Genomic DNA, 18,202 nt, shown 5'->3' on the forward strand with positions numbered 1-18,202 from the left:
TATCTAAACATGTTGCATAGGGGGAAAAAAAGTGTCCAGTAGTACTGTAATGATGCATTGAGCTATGGATTTTCATTTTGATGATACGTAAATTCCACCATGTGTGTGAGCGTTGAGCAATCTTTGCTTCTCATATGTAACGAGGCCACGTGACTGTTATGGCCACTAGAGGTGCTGTAGTGCATGCACCACGAAGCGAAAAAAAGGATCACCGATGGCTGGGAAAGCTCAGAGAGCTGAGATGGCACGAATCAAAAAAGCATGGGTTCCAATGCAGGCACCCCCCTGTGAATAACTTGGCCTCTCAAGTGTAGCAAGTTGATGATCTCAGCCCGGTCACCAATGACCGCATAAACAAAAACATGTTTTGTACTTTATTTGGCAAAATCCCAGCTTTGAGGAATAAAAATATAAGTGTGACTTCCATGCGACAAAAAAAAAGATTCTGTGTCACGACAGATGGGAATTTGCCACCTCTCTTGTGGGTAAGAGGTCACTTGAAGGGATCTCAGCACTGGTTATGTGATATCTTCTGCTCTGGACCCTTCTCTAACTAAAATAAGAGGGCACTTGAAGGGATCTCAGCACTGGTTATGTGAGATCTTCTGCTCTGGACCCTTCTCTAACTAGAATAAGAGGGCACTTGAAGGGATCTCAGAACTGGTTATGTGAGATCTTCTGCTCTGGACCCTTCTCTAACTAGAATAAGAGGGCACTTGAAGGGATCTCAGAACTGGTTACGTCAGATATGCTTCTATAGCTGACCTAACAGAGCTCCGCATAGATTCTAAATCGGGGGAGATTTTTTTTAAATATCCCAATCCTGTGGTTTTGCTTGTAAGGTTTTCTGTATGTACATTTTGCTATCTAAATATATACAATCTAATTGCATATGAGACATGTAGACATTGCGTGTAAGAATTTCACTCTGTTGGCAAATGAGCACATTGAACACGTTGTGCTCACAAAAAATATGAATGATTTGCTTATTTAAATTCTTCTGGCATACGAAAAATGGTACTAGTGAGAGTAATCTCAACACAGTTTAGAAATTAGAGGATATCAGCAGCATGCTGTTACAACATATTACATAAATAGAAAGTGATGCCCTATATATGTCAGCTGCTTTATAATCAGCATGTGAGCACTGCTCAATTAATGCCAGCAGCTTCAGACAGAATCAAGTATAACCAACAGCATGGTCACATATCTCTGATGATGATAATAATAATAACCTCGCATTTTAATTATCTCGAAAGCCTCACTGAGTCTCAAGACTTTTGCAGGAGAATCCTGCATTGGGATATTTGGCTAATGGAATGAACACATTTTTGGTAAATGGCTGAAAACTGGAGTATCCAGAGGAAATTCATATACACGAGGGGATCTCATTAAAATATTTACACAGATAGATTCAAGGATTTATTATAACACTAAATTATAATACCTGGGAATAACAGGTACTGTACTCTCCCATTCAATTACTACCCACCTTGTTGAGCATCCGAGATATTTGACAAAATCGGACACGTCGAGAGTGATTCAGTCATACGACATACACAATGCTTCATTTCAGCCATAATAGTCCGAAATGCTCTTCGGGGAATTATTTTGGCACCATGGCACATTGATGTCACCAACATTTTATCTTTGCGATATTGTCGTGGTGTGTATAATGTACAACAACAAGAATATACAATGATAAAGGATTATTACGGATAGTCATACCTTGTCCGCTCGTGAAAGTTGGTGCCTGACATCAATGAGCCATGCTCCAAGCCGGCCTAGCAAGTGTTCCAGAAAATATCGAGAAGAAAATTAATCCCAGGGAATAACAAGTCTGAAACTCTCAGTTATGGGCGGCCACGTCTACAAGTGTAGTTCTTGCTGTGTGTGGAGCTTGTCCCGGTGTTTGTATTTTAAAGTCACAGGGGGGGACGATGTTAATTTCTGCTCTGGGAAAACATTTATGGAAGGTTTGTAGAGTGGCAAAAAAGAAAAATCCACTCTCGGAAGCCAGCGTGTTTTTATTAACTAAGATGTGGCGACCTTTGTAACCAATGTGATAATTTAATTGCGCGTTACAGAAGAGTACAGAATTCACACTGTGGCGATGGTTTTACGTTTTCCTTTTCACAGACGAGTGTTTGAACATTTTTTTGCGTATTTATTACTGACAATATTTTCGGAGGCACTTCTCAGAGTGTGGCGGATGTTCAGTGCCAAGCTTGTTTCACGAAAAAGGTCAACTCTCGAGGCTGAATGCAAAATTAATATTGGATCCTCTGCCCGACTTTGACGGGAGAGAGAGAGACTGAAACATTCCACACTTGTTCACGAGCATTCTGCCAACTTTTAGAATACTAATTAAAGTTCATGACAGGCTTCTAAAAGAAAAAGTTATTTTAAAGTATTTAAAACACTTTATAGCTTTAATAGCTTTATGTTTGCCTTTTACCCCCTTCATTGTTGTAACGCAGCATATGTGCATCCGTTTAATTTGTGGGGAGTGGTAGTGTAGTTGTTTAGCGCACAGCGCTACGAATGTAGCAACTCGAATCCTATTCTCGATCACAGCAAACATCGACAATGAATATCTGAACTGGTGCTGGGCCTCCTCTAGGTCGACTCGCCCTTGAGTGAAGCACCTGTAACATCAGCACTGGGGAGACAAAGGCGGCCGGCCACCCACCCTGTCATGTGCTGTGCCAGCCATCATAGGTGCTCGCTAACACCTATTGCCCCAACAGTCCATGAAAGCTATAGGGGGGGATCTTTGTCTATTTAATAAAGGCCTGTTATATCTGGAAAAGCCTCGATGAGCCTCCCGATTCTCTTCCGGGAATGTCCTGCCTTGGGATGTGTTAGTGTTTTGCATGTGAGAGTCAAAAATGCAGTCATTTCCTGGATGAGGACAGTGCGCATCTCCAATTTACATCCCTAACCCAATGGTGGACAATGCACCTTCCCATGGCAGGGGAAAGTTTATTCATGGGGCAACTGCTTTTGACTTCCCCACAAAGTGGTACATTTCTTTTAATCGATGCTGGAGGGATCATGGGGCTGAGTTAACCCTCAACCAGGCATTTGAACTCCAAACCTTCTTATCGCGAGCCGCTCGCTCTACCGCTCAACCACCTAGCTGAGTCTCATTGGGATGTTGTTTTGTGTTTCGCATATGGGAGGAAATTGGAGGAAACGGGAGGAACTGGAGAAAACTCCCGCGTACTTTAGGGGGTAACGATCAAAACTCCGCACAGACAGATTCAATTCGCTGTCTGTAACTTCCATCCCCTGACTGCCCAGCAGTCCAAATATTCATTTGCATGTGTGCATGCAGGCTTATAGATGGGCTGGCTTGGTGGCTTTTAAGATAACACTACCGGAATTATTTGGTGAAGCTGCGTTGGCAGCGGTGCATGAGCCCAATAACCAAAAACTCAACATATGCAGGAAATACAGGTTTCCCATGCTTTATGCAGGTTCGTGCGATTTTGCGTATATGCGGCTAACCTATTTATACCCAAAATTCGCTGTATGCGGTTTGAATTCACTCTACATGCGGCTATGCGGTCGGACTTGGGACACCATAGTGTGTGTGTACTGTGTGTGTGTACTGTGTGTGTGTACTGTGTGTGTGTATTTTGTGTGTGTACTGTGTGTGTTTACTGTGTGTGTGTACTGTGTGTGTGTATTTTGTGTGTGTACTGTGTGTGTGTACTGTGTGTGTGTATTTTGTGTGTGTACTGTGTGTGTGTACTGTGTGTGTGTACTGTGTGTGTGTATTTTGTGTGTGTACTGTGTGTGTGTACTGTGTGTGTGTACTGTGTGTGTGTATTTTGTGTGTGTACTGTGTGTGTGTACTGTGTGTGTGTACTCTGTGTGTGTACTGTGTGTGTGTATTTTGTGTGTGTACTGTGTGTGTGTACTGTGTGTGTGTACTGTGTGTGTGTATTTTGTGTGTGTACTGTGTGTGTGTACTGTGTGTGTGTATTTTGTGTGTGTACTGTGTGTGTGTACTGTGTGTGTGTACTGTGTGTGTGTATTTTGTGTGTGTACTGTGTGTGTGTACTGTGTGTGTGTATTTTGTGTGTGTACTGTGTGTGTGTACTTTGTGTGTGTACTGTGTGTGTGTACTGTGTGTGTGTACTGTGTGTGTGTATTTTGTGTGTGTACTGTGTGTGTGTACTGTGTGTGTGTATTTTGTGTGTGTACTGTGTGTGTGTACTTTGTGTGTGTACTGTGTGTGTGTACTGTGTGTGTGTACTGTGTGTGTGTACTGTGTGTGTACTGTGTGTGTGTACTGTGTGTGTGTACTGTGTGTGTGTATTTTGTGTGTGTACTGTGTGTGTGTACTGTGTGTGTGTACTGTGTGTGTGTACTCTGTGCGCTATTCAGTAGACAGCTGTCTCCTCGTGCAGTTTCGCTTTGTGCGTCATGTTCTTAGCACGCATCTACTACGACCGCATAAAGTGGGGTGAAACCTGTAAAATCTCATACGTGACGTGTCGGGCCAATGGCCTTTCTTCATAATACTGTCTAAAAATTTGAAGGTATATAATAATAGTATTAATAGGCGATGTCTCAGCAGGGCCCGATAAGTCACCAATAAGTCACCTTTAAAATTACCGAGTTGATTCATGTAATTCTTCTTTTACTTACGCATTTGGGGATACTTTTCTTCGCAGAATAATTTTTAGAGGACAGTCAAATCCTCCTCTGAATTTGTAAGTGATATTGTTGGTGAAATGAAAACATTCAGTTCCACTTGAAAAGAAAAGACACCTAAAGTCGGAACGTGTTGACAGATTACATTTGAAATTATTCAAAAGATGTACTTTTTCTAAAGAATAAAAAACAAAATCTCCCCGACGTACAGTTATTGTTAATATATCGTGTCCTAAAGTAAACGTTCACAACATATTGTGACAACTGCGAGACCCCTGACCCTTTATTCACCGAAGCAAAGCGAAGAATGAGAGTCTCAATTTCTTTGGGTACATTTTTTTACTTGAACCGCTGAGAGATTTGACTCGGCAGAACCGAACAATTTTTTTTCTGTCTGCTTGACACTCTAAATGATTTACATTGAGGTGTTGAGTAAATGTTGAGGCATGATTCTAATGCCCGATTTGTGAATTGATTCATTATTACTTCAGCTGTTACTAACCTGCACTGCCGACCATCTGTGCCCCAGCTGACATCCAGAATCTAAATGGCTTCGTCCCAAATGCTCTGCATTTATTTATAGTTTTTAATACGGAGAGAAGCAATGCGCTCACGCAATGCTACAACTGCATTTTGCGTGCGCGGCTGAAGGCTACAAGGCACAAGTGATACTGCTCTAAAGGTGACAAAAATCATAAATACGAACGATACCACAATCTGTCAAATGTCAGAGCTAGTATAAAGGAGGCTGTTATTTTAAGACAATCTCAAACAAACAGACCATTTTAAATAAAAAAAAGCACGGTTAAGACAACAATGAACATTGGCTTGTGCTATGTGTGTGTCTGACGTTGCAATATTTACGGCTGCACATCAGCTACCACTAAACATAATGGATTTTTAAACCGGCGGTTGGCACTTTGCATCACGCCTAATTCTTTGAAGGCACAGTCTGATTGAGGTCACATGCATGCTTGGAACTGGCAAGGGCTTTAAGCTCTGTTTACGCCGCCGCGTGCCGAAGTCCGTGTCTCTGCCGGTAAACTGTGAACGCTCACTGTAAATGAGAAGTGATAGCAAGGGAACAGTGCGTCCGTGCCATTCCACATTGCCGCGAAGGATTGCTGTTGGGATTGGGCAACCGACCAAACAGAAAAGGTAGATGATACTTTTTGGTTTTTTTCGGTAAAGTCACATAGGTAAAAAAATAATAATAAATGAAAATAACTAAATGTTATTTAATTTATTTATTTTCATTTATTATTATTATTATGTTTTACCTACGTGACTTTACCGGAAAAAAACCTAAGAGTATGAATCTTTTGCAGTCACGAAAGCTTGAAATCTAGAAAGAAAAGGTAGATTTTATCTTTTTTTTGGGGGGGGGGGGGTAATCCAGCATTAAACATCCTGTGTAAAATGAAGAGACTCGTGGTTACGCAAAACATGTAGCCCGACTCGAGGTAATGCGGAAAATGTAAGCATCTGGAATGTAAGTGGTGTGAAAAATCTCAGACAAAGCAGCACGACTCATGTGATACGCTTCGGAAAATATGCGGCTGGGTACGGGCGCAAAGCTGGTTGGTTGTTGCCCGAGGCAAAAGGAAATATTTTAGTGGCAACATCATGCGATTGCCATTATGAAATTCCACTGACTCTTCGTGAAAGCCGGGCTTCAGACTTTAATTAAAAGCATTCAGCAGTGAAAGCTTTTCTTCTTACGAGAAGCGAATCAGAACAGGATGTGATGAAATAAATCCTTTGGTTGCGCAGAATACTAATGCCGTATAATTACTTGGCTTTACATTTCTGAGCAGAACTTGTGGCTGATTCTCAATGCCCACGCCGTATCGGTGTGTACAGTGCGATGTATGATTTTTTTTTAGGCAAGCAAACGATTAAATAGCAATCATTGCATGATATTTTCACGAGGTAATACAATTTGACATGGGCGTAAATATTCACCCCCCCCCCTTAGCCCTAGCAATTCTATGAATTGTCATGATTAAGGGCCGCAATTTTATTCAAGAATCAATTTTTATTTTTCACAATGTGGTGAATATAGCAAGCCCCTGGTGGCAGCAGGAGTCACATCAACTCATTACACGCAACAATATACGAATCTCAAAACGATTCTGACGCACGCGTGATTTGGTACGTGAATTGTGAAATTAGCAGAACGATATTTCAGTGAATAATCAACGCATATTTTGCTCCCCTACTTCTCGAGGTATTTTAATCATACATTCTGAAGCCTGATAGCACAATTGAATTGTCACTTTCTCGTTTTGTGTTTTTACTTTTACATTAAAAATATATATGAAGGGTTTATTTAGCTTTTCTATTCATGACCCAAATCTCACACTTTTCTTACGATAAAGTTGCTTCGTTGAGACTTGTCCACGCCCATTTAATTTGAACGCCAATAAAAAAAAGTGAAACATTGCTTCCACAATTTTTTTTGTCGATTTTGCTGTAAGTTGCCTTCTACTAAGAGACAACCCATACTTGCATTTTAAACATGTCTAAATTCAGAAAAATATAGAGCTGCCTGCGATGTAAACCAATTTGGAAGGGCAGCCCCTTTACAGCGTTCCATACAGTGGGTCAAACAGCATGACCAGGCTTTCTTTTTTCTTCGTTAATTAACCTTTTTCTGGACTACTTGACACCTCTCCATAGTCTGTTGGTGGTCCACAGAACACAGCTTGAGATAACGACTGCTCAGTGCCTCCCAGCCACCATTCACAGCGCTGGGACCAATGAAGCTTTACTTAAAGTGGGCAGCATTACAACACATTGAGCCTCCTAACCACACAAAGAAAGTCTTCAAGGTTTGGGGGATCTTCAGTAGGAGCCATTGAAGAGACCCCTCAGCCTACACGCGTTACGCTTCTACACAGAACATGCTGCGTAGGCAAGGCAGCTATTCAAGAATCCAAAGTAATGTTACGGGTTTTTTTTTTACTAAATGAATATGCAGAATTTTACAATTCTGGATATGTATGTCAAAGTCTTGTTATAATAACAGTGTTTTTTATGTGTGTGTGCAATATGTATGGTTGGGAGCAGTGGTGCAGTAGTTTGTACACTGCACTATGAACTCGGCGAGTTGAGTTCAGCTCTGGTTAACATCAGTGGCGAGTGACATCAGAACATATCTGGCCTCCCCCCCATCCCCTCGCCTACTTCAATAACGCACACCACATTGACCAGCGTGGAGAATTATGGTCAAACATCTTCCATGACGGACGCATCAGGAGCAGATCTTCATTCAGCTGTGGATTGACCCTGCTGGATGATACGTAGAGTACATACAAGAGGGTGCACATAATAACGGCTTAAATTGTACTGTCTGGTGATGGTGCAATTTGACATACTCTGCATACTGGGGAAAACACAGTTGCATAAAAATGGTGATTAATATACCCAAAACGTCCATAAATGCTGTGGCCGTGCGAAAACATTGTCGCATTAACTTGCTCATCTTCATTCTAACATCGAACATATCAAGGAGTGTGACGTAACAACACAGTGCCCCTTTGAATGAGCGTTTCTAAGTGTAATCAAGTGGCCCCGTCCTCTGCGGAACTGCATAAATTCTCAACTGGGAAATATCGATTAACACATCGCCGACTTGTGACATTCATCGGAATATCCAAATTATTTCTCATCCATGACTGTCAGGAGATGTTCTCAAAACACCAGCGTGACTTACGACTTGGCACTACGGTGAAGAACAAAGGTGGCCAAGGCAGCAGGGACAGCATGAAACATTCTCTGGCGAGTGATCATAGACCCCGGCAACAGCAGCCGTAGTGCACCACTGGCATTTCGCTGACCTCCACATTTTAAAATAACGTCACACCACAAACTCCTTTTCATCATCATCATCAGCAGCAGGCATTGTCAATCCTCTGCTGGATGAAGACCTCCCTAAACCGCCACCACTTCTAGCAATTCACTGATGTAATGTACCACCTATTACCAGCACAACACTAAACTAAACAATTATAATTTTACAAGGTAAGGTCCAGTGATCCAACAGCCGATTGATCATGGCTGATGGTAAAAATAGATACCATCGCTCCATTTCCTTGGTGGACATCTTCCTGGATACATTCAGTCCCTTTGCTACCTTTCCGTTATTGTTCTTGGGGGCGGTGGGGGAGAGCCTCGTTCTTATACACAGTTGTGGACAATTATACAATTACATTGCAAGTACATTGCAAATAAACACATTTCCTTCTGTTTCTCCACACAAAATAAGTGGTTTTGTCTCTCAGCATGTGAGCCTGGCAGGCGCCATTTTTTCCTACAGCCTTTTGGTTAAAATCTGCATTCGTCTGGTGACTATGCTGATGAGACCCAAAAGGGCAAGACTGGTCCAGAATTTGCTCGCTTAAACAAATGCTGCTGGATAACATTGGCCCCCGAGGGCCCATCGAGGCTGGCTGACCAAAACATATTTAATGTGGAGAAATAAGTAGAAGTCTATTTATTCGGGGGGGGGGGGGGGGGAATCGCTTGGAAAATAGATGACCTTCATTTAAAACGAGATGAGAGCCTAATGTCTTTTTCGAGGGAAACTTGGGTTCAAAAAGTACAGTATGCACACATGATGCGAAATTAACACAAAAGATCCAGAGCAATACAACAACAAACCACGTGCAATATGCGAATTAAAACGAGACAAACATTTTAATTGGATTTGTTCAAATAAAATACTGCTCCAACGCATCTGTATTCACATTGAGCGGTGAATCGAATAGGCCATTAAAACCGACTGAGAAAGCAGTCGTTTTTAAACATTGAAACTCACGATGAAAGCATTAATTCTTGAGCACTATCTGATTGGCTGTAAAACACGGGGGCATGATAACACTCGTAGATATGATCCAATATACCCAGAATACAGTATTAGGGGCCGTCCATAAATTACGTCACGCACCTGGGGGGGGGGGGGGGGTTCAGACATTTGTGACGATGTGTGACGAGGTGGGGGGGGGTGAGGAATGTGACGTCACATCAAAATGCGCAACTTTAAATAAATATAGACAACACGTTCTACTTAATTAAATAGACTTTTTAATAAATGTTTTTTTCCTACAACATCAGAGTGCAGCACCACATTAAATACGCACTACAATGACAATAGTTTAAAGCGATTTGAAGCATGTTTTATATTTTTTTATGGGGGGGGGCAGAGCTTTGTAACGTCATATTTGAGGGGGGGTCTGACTTTTTGTGACGCCGTGTGACGAGGGGGGGGGGTCAAAAATCGTCCAAAATCGCATGACGTCATTTATGGACGGCCCCTTAGTATAACATTGTGTTGCTAATAGCCACTTATCAGATATAAAAGCTGGCCAAATCGATCAAAGGGTTGATGCCCCTGTCATACATTTGGCTATTGTGTGGCTCGAAATGTAAATGATCGCAAAATTAAATATTTCCCTGGACAAACCCATGTTGGAATGAGTTACAGAATCCATGTATATGCGTTTTTTATTGTTTTTAAACGAAGTAAATGAAAATGGGTTGACGGGAAATTTCAACAATTATACATTTTATTTTGGGAACGCATCTACGCATGTACGTTGAACTTCTTTCGTACCGGACGTAGCCAACCGTGCTAATCGGAGGTGTGGAATATGAAATAGGGTGATCATTTTGAGTCACGTACTGACGCTGCAATGCATGTATTATGTATGTGGATATGTTGTTAGTACTGTATTATTATGGTTTGAATATATTCGCTCGCACACAGAACCACATCGTTAGTGAGAGAAACAAGTTAATTAAAATTGTTGTATGTATAGTACTGTACTCTGACCCCAAGATAATTGGGCTGGAACTGCATAGTGTCTTCTGTTAGATCTGATTCAACACAATAAATCAAAGTCCACTTAAAGCACATTTAATGAGAATGCCTTTGAACAATTACATAAAATGTAAAACAATTATATTTTATGTACGGTTGAAAATGAGTTGTTCCATTGTACGTACCGACGCAATAATGTTAGTACATCACAATGTAATTATGTGTACATGTCCAGTGTTTAATCATTATCATCATTGTCATGATATATAATCATCAGCCATGATCAATATGCCCCTAGATGAAGGCCTCCCAAAGCCATTGCCATGAAGAGTGTTTAATATATTTCTGAAAAGTGGTTTACCGTTGTACTGTATAATACATCGCCTATTGGACTGATGAATGGGAACAATCTGGGCTTCCAAGATCAATGTTGAAATGTGTGTGTGTGTGCATACGTGTACAATGCATTATCATTCTCTAAAAAGGGGGGGACATGTGACAGGGAACTCAATAAACAAGGCTTAATGATGAAACAGATGTAAGTGCCGTGTACAGCTGCATGGTAATTATCAAACGAGAATTAGAGAGAGCTAAATACATTAGTGCTTGTTTGATACTGCAATTGTCAATGCTGCATGTGCATTAAACATGTATAATTATAAGTATTCGTGAAACAGTAATCTATGGCGGATATTTTTTTCTTCCTGAAATATGTTCTTCGTAATCATTAATAACAGAGTGGCAGCCAAGGAATTGATTTATTCTGGAGAGCGTCAACCGAGGAGATGGAACAATAAAATCAGTGTGCAAGATCGTGAGAGGTGGTGGTGGTTTGGGCAGACCTTTCATCCAGCAGTGGATTGACCATGGCTAATGAGGATATCATCATGAGACATGGTTTCATTCTGAAACTGTGAAAGAATTCCTCATAATGAAGCTACATATATACGTTATTTATTCGAAGTTTTAATTTGTTACAATTCATGCCATGAATATTAACTTTTAGAGTTATAATGACATTGTTCATCTCTTATGAAAGACAAAAAAAAAACTTTAGAATGGAACGTTGTCATGTTTCAAAGTGCTAATAGCCAACTGAGGCAATCGGCGTGCATTGCTAGGAGACAGCTGCCATTGTATTTAGCCTCTTTAAATTCGTTTTTTTTATGCTGGGGACCTGTCTTTTAGTAGTTTTTGCTTCATGCTGTCTCATTTTTTGAGGAATTTTACCAATGCCACAACGAGATAACGTATATCACACTTTCACCTCAACGTCAGGCATGACATTTGGTATCTTGACGACTCCGGCAAAAGAATGGCCATTGTGCAAAACGTTGCACAAGAATTTAAAGGTCAAAGTAAAACTAAAGTACTCGATGTAAATTATTAAAAAATGCTGATGCACACAGCTGTGACTTGTAATTAGGGAATGGACTGATAAAATGAAGGCTCATTGAGTTTATTACATTAATAGAATATGCTGAGATTCCTGACAGGCCAAATTCATTATAGTTTATATAATTAGGTGTCTGATATTGCCTATAATATTAACACGGCACAGTAAGCAGATTAGGAAAATTTAAATGTTTCCATTTGCATATCTGAACGTTAACATTTTAGGCAAGCAAACATAACGATTGTTGTACGTAATATTTCATTCTCGTGCAAGCTCCCTTTGAAATCTAGTTAGTTTCATCATTGCAGCTTTGAATTAATATGAACTGTGGGTCTTCACATTCCACGCAGCATATTCAGTTGAAACAAACTAATGCTGCCTTAAAATGAAAATGTATATAACAGGCAATGTTTTGGGCATTGGCCCTTCTTGAAAGCACATCATTTGTCCCCTTAAAACCACTGTGTAACGAATGCCCGTGTTGAGTGTTTGTGTTTATTGTATCTTGTACCCCACTGCCAACACAGCAGCAGCATCACCAAATCATGTTTGTAATATTAAACTGAGCGCAAAACGTCTAAAGTAGGCGATGTGCTTTACAATAAGACGAGAATTTATCAGCTCATGATTAAAAGATGACACGTTCCCTTCATTGAATTTTGCGACGATAACGTCTAGGTCTCCCTGTGCTGTCAGCAAGAGGGTGTAAATCAACACTCCCATCAATCAAACACCTACCGGTTCTGTGTTTTATAATTCTGCCAATGTCTTGCACGATAATGCGTAATTGGATAAAATAAATAAATTAGATTCATGTGTGTATATATATTTAACAATCATTATTCGATGACTTTCATTATTCATGCCCCCCCTTCTTGCCTCCAAGCCCCCTGATGTGGATAGACGTGAGTGGAGGCGGGACAGCTGCAGCCAAAGTTGATTGCATTAATGACACTGGCGCGCGGGGCCGGGTATCATAGAATCTGTTCGCTTTCACAACGCGCCCGATTATTCAGAGAAGACTGGAGAAAAGTTTATAGGGTTTTTTTTTTCTTCTTGGTTCTTTCGGTAAAGTCACATAGAATGGAAATAATAAAACATAATAAAATAATTCTCACGACGTTTCGGCCACAACGCAAGCAGCCGTCCTCAGGTGAAGAACAGGTCTGTCGAGAAGACAGAGTCTATTCAGACTCTGTCTTTTCGACAAACCTGTCTATTCAGACTCTGTCTTTTCGACAGACCTGTTCTTCACATGAGGACGGCTGCTTGCGTTGTGGCCGAAACGTCGTGAGAATTATTTTATTATGTTTTATTTTTATTATTTTATTATTTCCCTTCTACGTGACTTTACCGAAAGAACCAAGAAGATGAATCCCTGCAGTCACGAAAGCTTTAAATCTAAATAGTTGTTTTTTTCTATAAGGTTTTACAGACGTGGGCATCATCGCCGGTGGAATGGCGGTAATTTTGGAGTTGGCAGTGGTGGTGCCCAGACCTTCTCCTTGAACCTGATGGAGGGAGGTCGCTTCCCCCCACAAGGCTGATTGACAACACTAATTACAATAATAATTTATATTTGTACGCGCATTTGTATTCGTAGCTCCCAAAGTGTCCGCGTGTACGTAAATGGTGAGAACTAGGGGCGTAAAAACAAGGGCGGAAGTGCAACTTGCAGCTCTTTGTTATTCCGTTGGAATCTTTTTCCCCACAATGCATTTTAACGCAACGTAACCCACATCAGCATCCGTAAGCAAAGTTAGTGTCATTTGTTTAAGCAGGTGAAAAGTCAAGAGACCTAGCTAGAGTGACGTTGGTCACCAACATGGCAAAAAGCTAAAAAAAATTAGGTGCAGTACTGAAATAAAACAAACAGAAATCGGCTCAAAAACTATTTTTTTTATTACATGCAAAATATAACTTTTAACGAAAATGTCAAGAAGAACATCCAATGACGTGTGATTTTTCAACGATGTTCAAGAATGATGACAATTTTTACCTTGTATTACACTTCATTTGATTTTCGGTTCTCGTTTGGATTATTTACTCCATCGTTAAGAGAATTAAATATCTATGAAACTAAATGAGAAACACGTGTGTCCGTAGTGGCTAACGCGGCGGCGCAGCGATTAGCGGTTCTGCGTTACAAACCCGGCCACCGGAGTTCAATTCCTGCTCACGGCCAACACCATTATCTGAACCGGCCCTGGGCCTCCCCTAGGTCGGCTCAGCCTCAACTGAGTATCGCCACTGGGGAGAAAAATTCGGCCGGGCTTGGCGCTGGCCACCCACCCCCTCGTGTATCCTGCCTGCCTTCACAGGTGCTCGCTAACAGCACTTGTTAAGGCTATAAGGGGGATCTTTATTTTTGTCTTTTGGTGGTTAAACCAGCCGGTTTGTAAGTGCCCATGTCCATACATCCGTACAATAGAGTGCTAAATACAAATGTCAATACTGTAAGCGTACAAAGCGTGCGTACAAAATAGGAGACTGTTTATTGTCTTTTCTAAATAAAATGATTACGCCGTGGGTTTTTTTAAGGTGGCTGCAACCGTCCCAATGCCTCGTGACATCTGCTTTTGAGGAGATCTCCTGGAACAAAAGAATCAATCACTTGAGTGAAGCTTCAAATATCACATGTCACAGTTGATTTCAGCTATCGTGCAAATACACAGCGTTGTTTTGTCAGGTTCTAAATCAGCCTCTGCATTCTAAAGGTCAGCTATGCCTTTTGTGGTAATAGCTTTGCCGCTCCTCTTCTCGAAGTGCTTTGACTATGCTTGTTTATTAATGCCTGTAAGAGGAAAGCACTGTATATTAGCAGATATATGGCTTTGTCACTAATGCCAAAGCTGCCCCCGAAATACACGTGACACTTTATTTGTAAGCAGTCTGTAATAAAATATCGCTACATATAGCAATATTGATTTTTGTTGATGCGCACAATATAAATAGTTTATATGTTTACACAAAGGGTGGTCATGAGATTTTTGAAAAAGAGATAGCAAATATACACTCACCTTCAGCTTATTTAGAAGCCCCAACGAAAAAACTAATCACAATACTGTACGTGGTAATTCAGTTTATATTACCTCTTGCGTTAATGAAAATTAAGGAATAGTTGTAATAGTTACGTATGCTTTAAATATATTCTATTCTGTGCCGCACATATTTAAAAATAAAGTAACATCTGATAATCATAATATTACAATATCAGCTACACAAGTCAAACAGAGTCCTTAAGTGGCACTTCATTCTAATTAGTGTTATTTTATCCTGAAATGTTTTTCATATTTCCGTGTAGTTGTATAGTTTGCATATGAGTGCTGCGTTTTAATGAAGTGCTTTTGATTAATATTACTAAGACCTCTAATGAACAATACATGTTTTGTTAATGGTCTCATATGTCTAAAGAATCTCGTGAACGACTTGTTCATTAAGAGCTCCAAACAAAAATGATATTACCTATATGTGTTGTATATATTTGCATAGACCTAAGTAGATACATGTGATTAAATAAGGTATTAGACATGCATACCCGTGCCTGTTGCCAAAGCCATTTGCATTATGAAATTATTCCCCACAATCTCCTTATGAAATGGAAACAATTCATATTGCATTCTAGATACATAAATACATAGACAAAGGCTCCCCGTATAGACGTACAGGAAGTTGGGACAAGTGCTGTTAGCGAGCACCTATGAAGGCCAGCACAGCACACGAGGGGATGGTGTAGTCACCACCACACCCTGCGGCCTTTGTGTTCCCCAGTGCTGATATTTAAGCACCATACCAGGTACTATTTTGAGGCTGAGTAAACCTAGGGGTCGACACAGACAAGTCTGCGCGCGAACACACACACACGCGCGCAAGCACGTGCTGCCACCCGCACGAACCATTTTGTTTCCTCTCTTAATGAAATTTAAATGTTAAACATAAAGTTGAAATGCTACATTACTGGGTAGTACGTCACGGCTGTCAGATATTCGCCATAACTCTGGCACTGCCCAACCCCCTTGTGCTAGCAGCCTCTAAGCTCATAGATACTCATCCTGCGAAGGTAGGGTTTCAGGGTGCCCTCTGGCTCGCCTTTGCATTCACATTAAACAAGCCTAGCATGCAAAACTACAAGCTGTGCAGTATCTTTAATTCCCATAAGTTGAATTATGTGAAAATGAGGCCGCCTACATTGTTAATGTGCAAACGTTGGTACTTTGAGGGTTCATCTCAAACCAACATTTGTGGATTCTTTTTATATCCCTCTAGGTTTCTTAGTTTCGATGGACATCATAATTTTTGTTTCGTGTATTTTGACAATGGAAAAAAAACGTAATAGTGCTGTGTGTATTCTTGCATAAAACAGAGTGGCTATGCCAAAACAATTCCTGTAATTGTTGTGCATGGCAAATATTTGATTTCGGTTTCATTCATCGTACACATAGTTGACGAACTCATTCGACAGTAAAAATAAAACAGAATACTTGAGCACGTAAAAACGTAAGACAATGATGTCCTAAATGTGTGGCTTAATAATTAGAGGGAGAAAAAAAATCCCTTGATAACAAAGCAGGGGGGCATTATTCCCATTATTTGTGTTGTTGTAGAATAAGTCTCCCTATAAGGGAGAGAGGTTGGAGTGACCACGGTTGTGATAAATAAAAAAAATTACACCGTGTGCATGCATGCAAGTCTGTTTTGTATGCACAAGCATTTGCATGCGTGTGTGCATTAGCCTGTACAGTGCATGGACTTGCAGGGCAAAATACACTCGGGAGGGACGTTGCGTGCGTGTTTATTGTAGGTCACGTTGATAAGTGTATTGATTTTCATGCTTATGTGTATTTTTACGAGACACATGCTGTCGCAGTTGCAACACCACAAGATACAGCGTTAAAGACACATTTATTGAAAGTTTTTTTTTGGTTTGGGTATAACTTAATTTGTTGGCGCTAATTCAAAATTCTTGGCTTAAAATATTGATTTTTTTTTTCACCATTACTATGAACAGTGATGTATGAGAATAAATGGATTAGTTTTTTTGTAAGGTGGATGGCGATGCAGATAAAATATTGATTCATCATCGCTTAATTAGTACATTCGTTTTATTGTTTTAATTGTTTATCGTGCGATTTCAGCAAACCGGCGGAAAAGCTTGTCCAGACACATACTTTGCAATTCATCATCCACCTTAACTGGAGCGTGTGAAGGGTGGTGAATCTCTCGTAATTGGCTTGCTCTGCTAAAAGTTCATGTTCATACAAGCAGTCACTTAAATGCTGATCTGTGACTGCATTACACAAAGAACCCCCAAGCCTTATCCACACACCCAGAGGACCATGAGTAAACGATGGAATTTAAGGAAGGAAAATTCCTTTCCGGATCCCCAAGTGTTCTGTTAGCCCCAGTGTCTGAACTGAGTTGGCGTTTTCAGGCAGGTATTTCGTGCAGTCCCTTTGGTCTCATTAGTACTTAGGTCTTGGGCTGATCTCTCACCCTGCCAGCAGCCAGGCCAAACACTTTGCGACTAATGAACAAGCCATTACTGGGTCCCCGGCTGGCTGGACTGCAACAGAGATTAGGTGTGCATGTGTCCATCTGGCTGTTGTTGAGGCAGATTACTTGGAGGGATTATTCAGTGCAGAGAGTAAAAATAGAGACAATTAGAATGCAGGACACCACTTAGAAAAGATAATACGAGGATAATGCTGGTAAGATTAAAGGGGGGATAGGTGCAAGCAGTATAATAGAGACTTCGGGTTTTTTAAATGTGTCACTTGTCATTTAAAAAAGGGTACTTTTGCTGTTTGAAAAAAAACATTGGGTAAGTATATTTCCAGCTAATAATGTATAACCTTGAGAGCAGATTTTTTTAAAAATATGAATGGCAGCAATCATGATGAAAAAAGATATACATTTAGCAAAATACAATTATTGCATTATGGTTCAGAGCTAGACATATTTTATAGATATAGACAACCTATGTAAATAATTTAAGTGTTTGTTTTAAATAAATGAAAAGACTGCATTGACTTTATGAGTTTCTTCCACTTTTGCTTTTTTGTCTATTCGGTTTAAAATTGGTTTTCTGCAGTAGTTCTTTCAGAGATTATTATTTTTTGGGGTCCAAAAATTCCTATTTGTAACAGCAATTTTGTGTGGTTTATGAGATTGCCCTCGCAGACTGGTGGAGGGTAGCGGTACAAAGCCAGCTCTGTAGCGAGGCTCATCTGCTAAAGGAAACCACAGACATGTTAGCCCCGGGGTCACTGTTCCTGCCCCGCAAAGCCTGGCAGAAATTTAATCTCCCTTTGCAC

Source organism: Lampetra fluviatilis, chromosome 13, assembly GCF_964198595.1.
Source record: "Lampetra fluviatilis chromosome 13, kcLamFluv1.1, whole genome shotgun sequence".
Lineage (NCBI taxonomy): Eukaryota > Metazoa > Chordata > Hyperoartia > Petromyzontiformes > Petromyzontidae > Lampetra > Lampetra fluviatilis.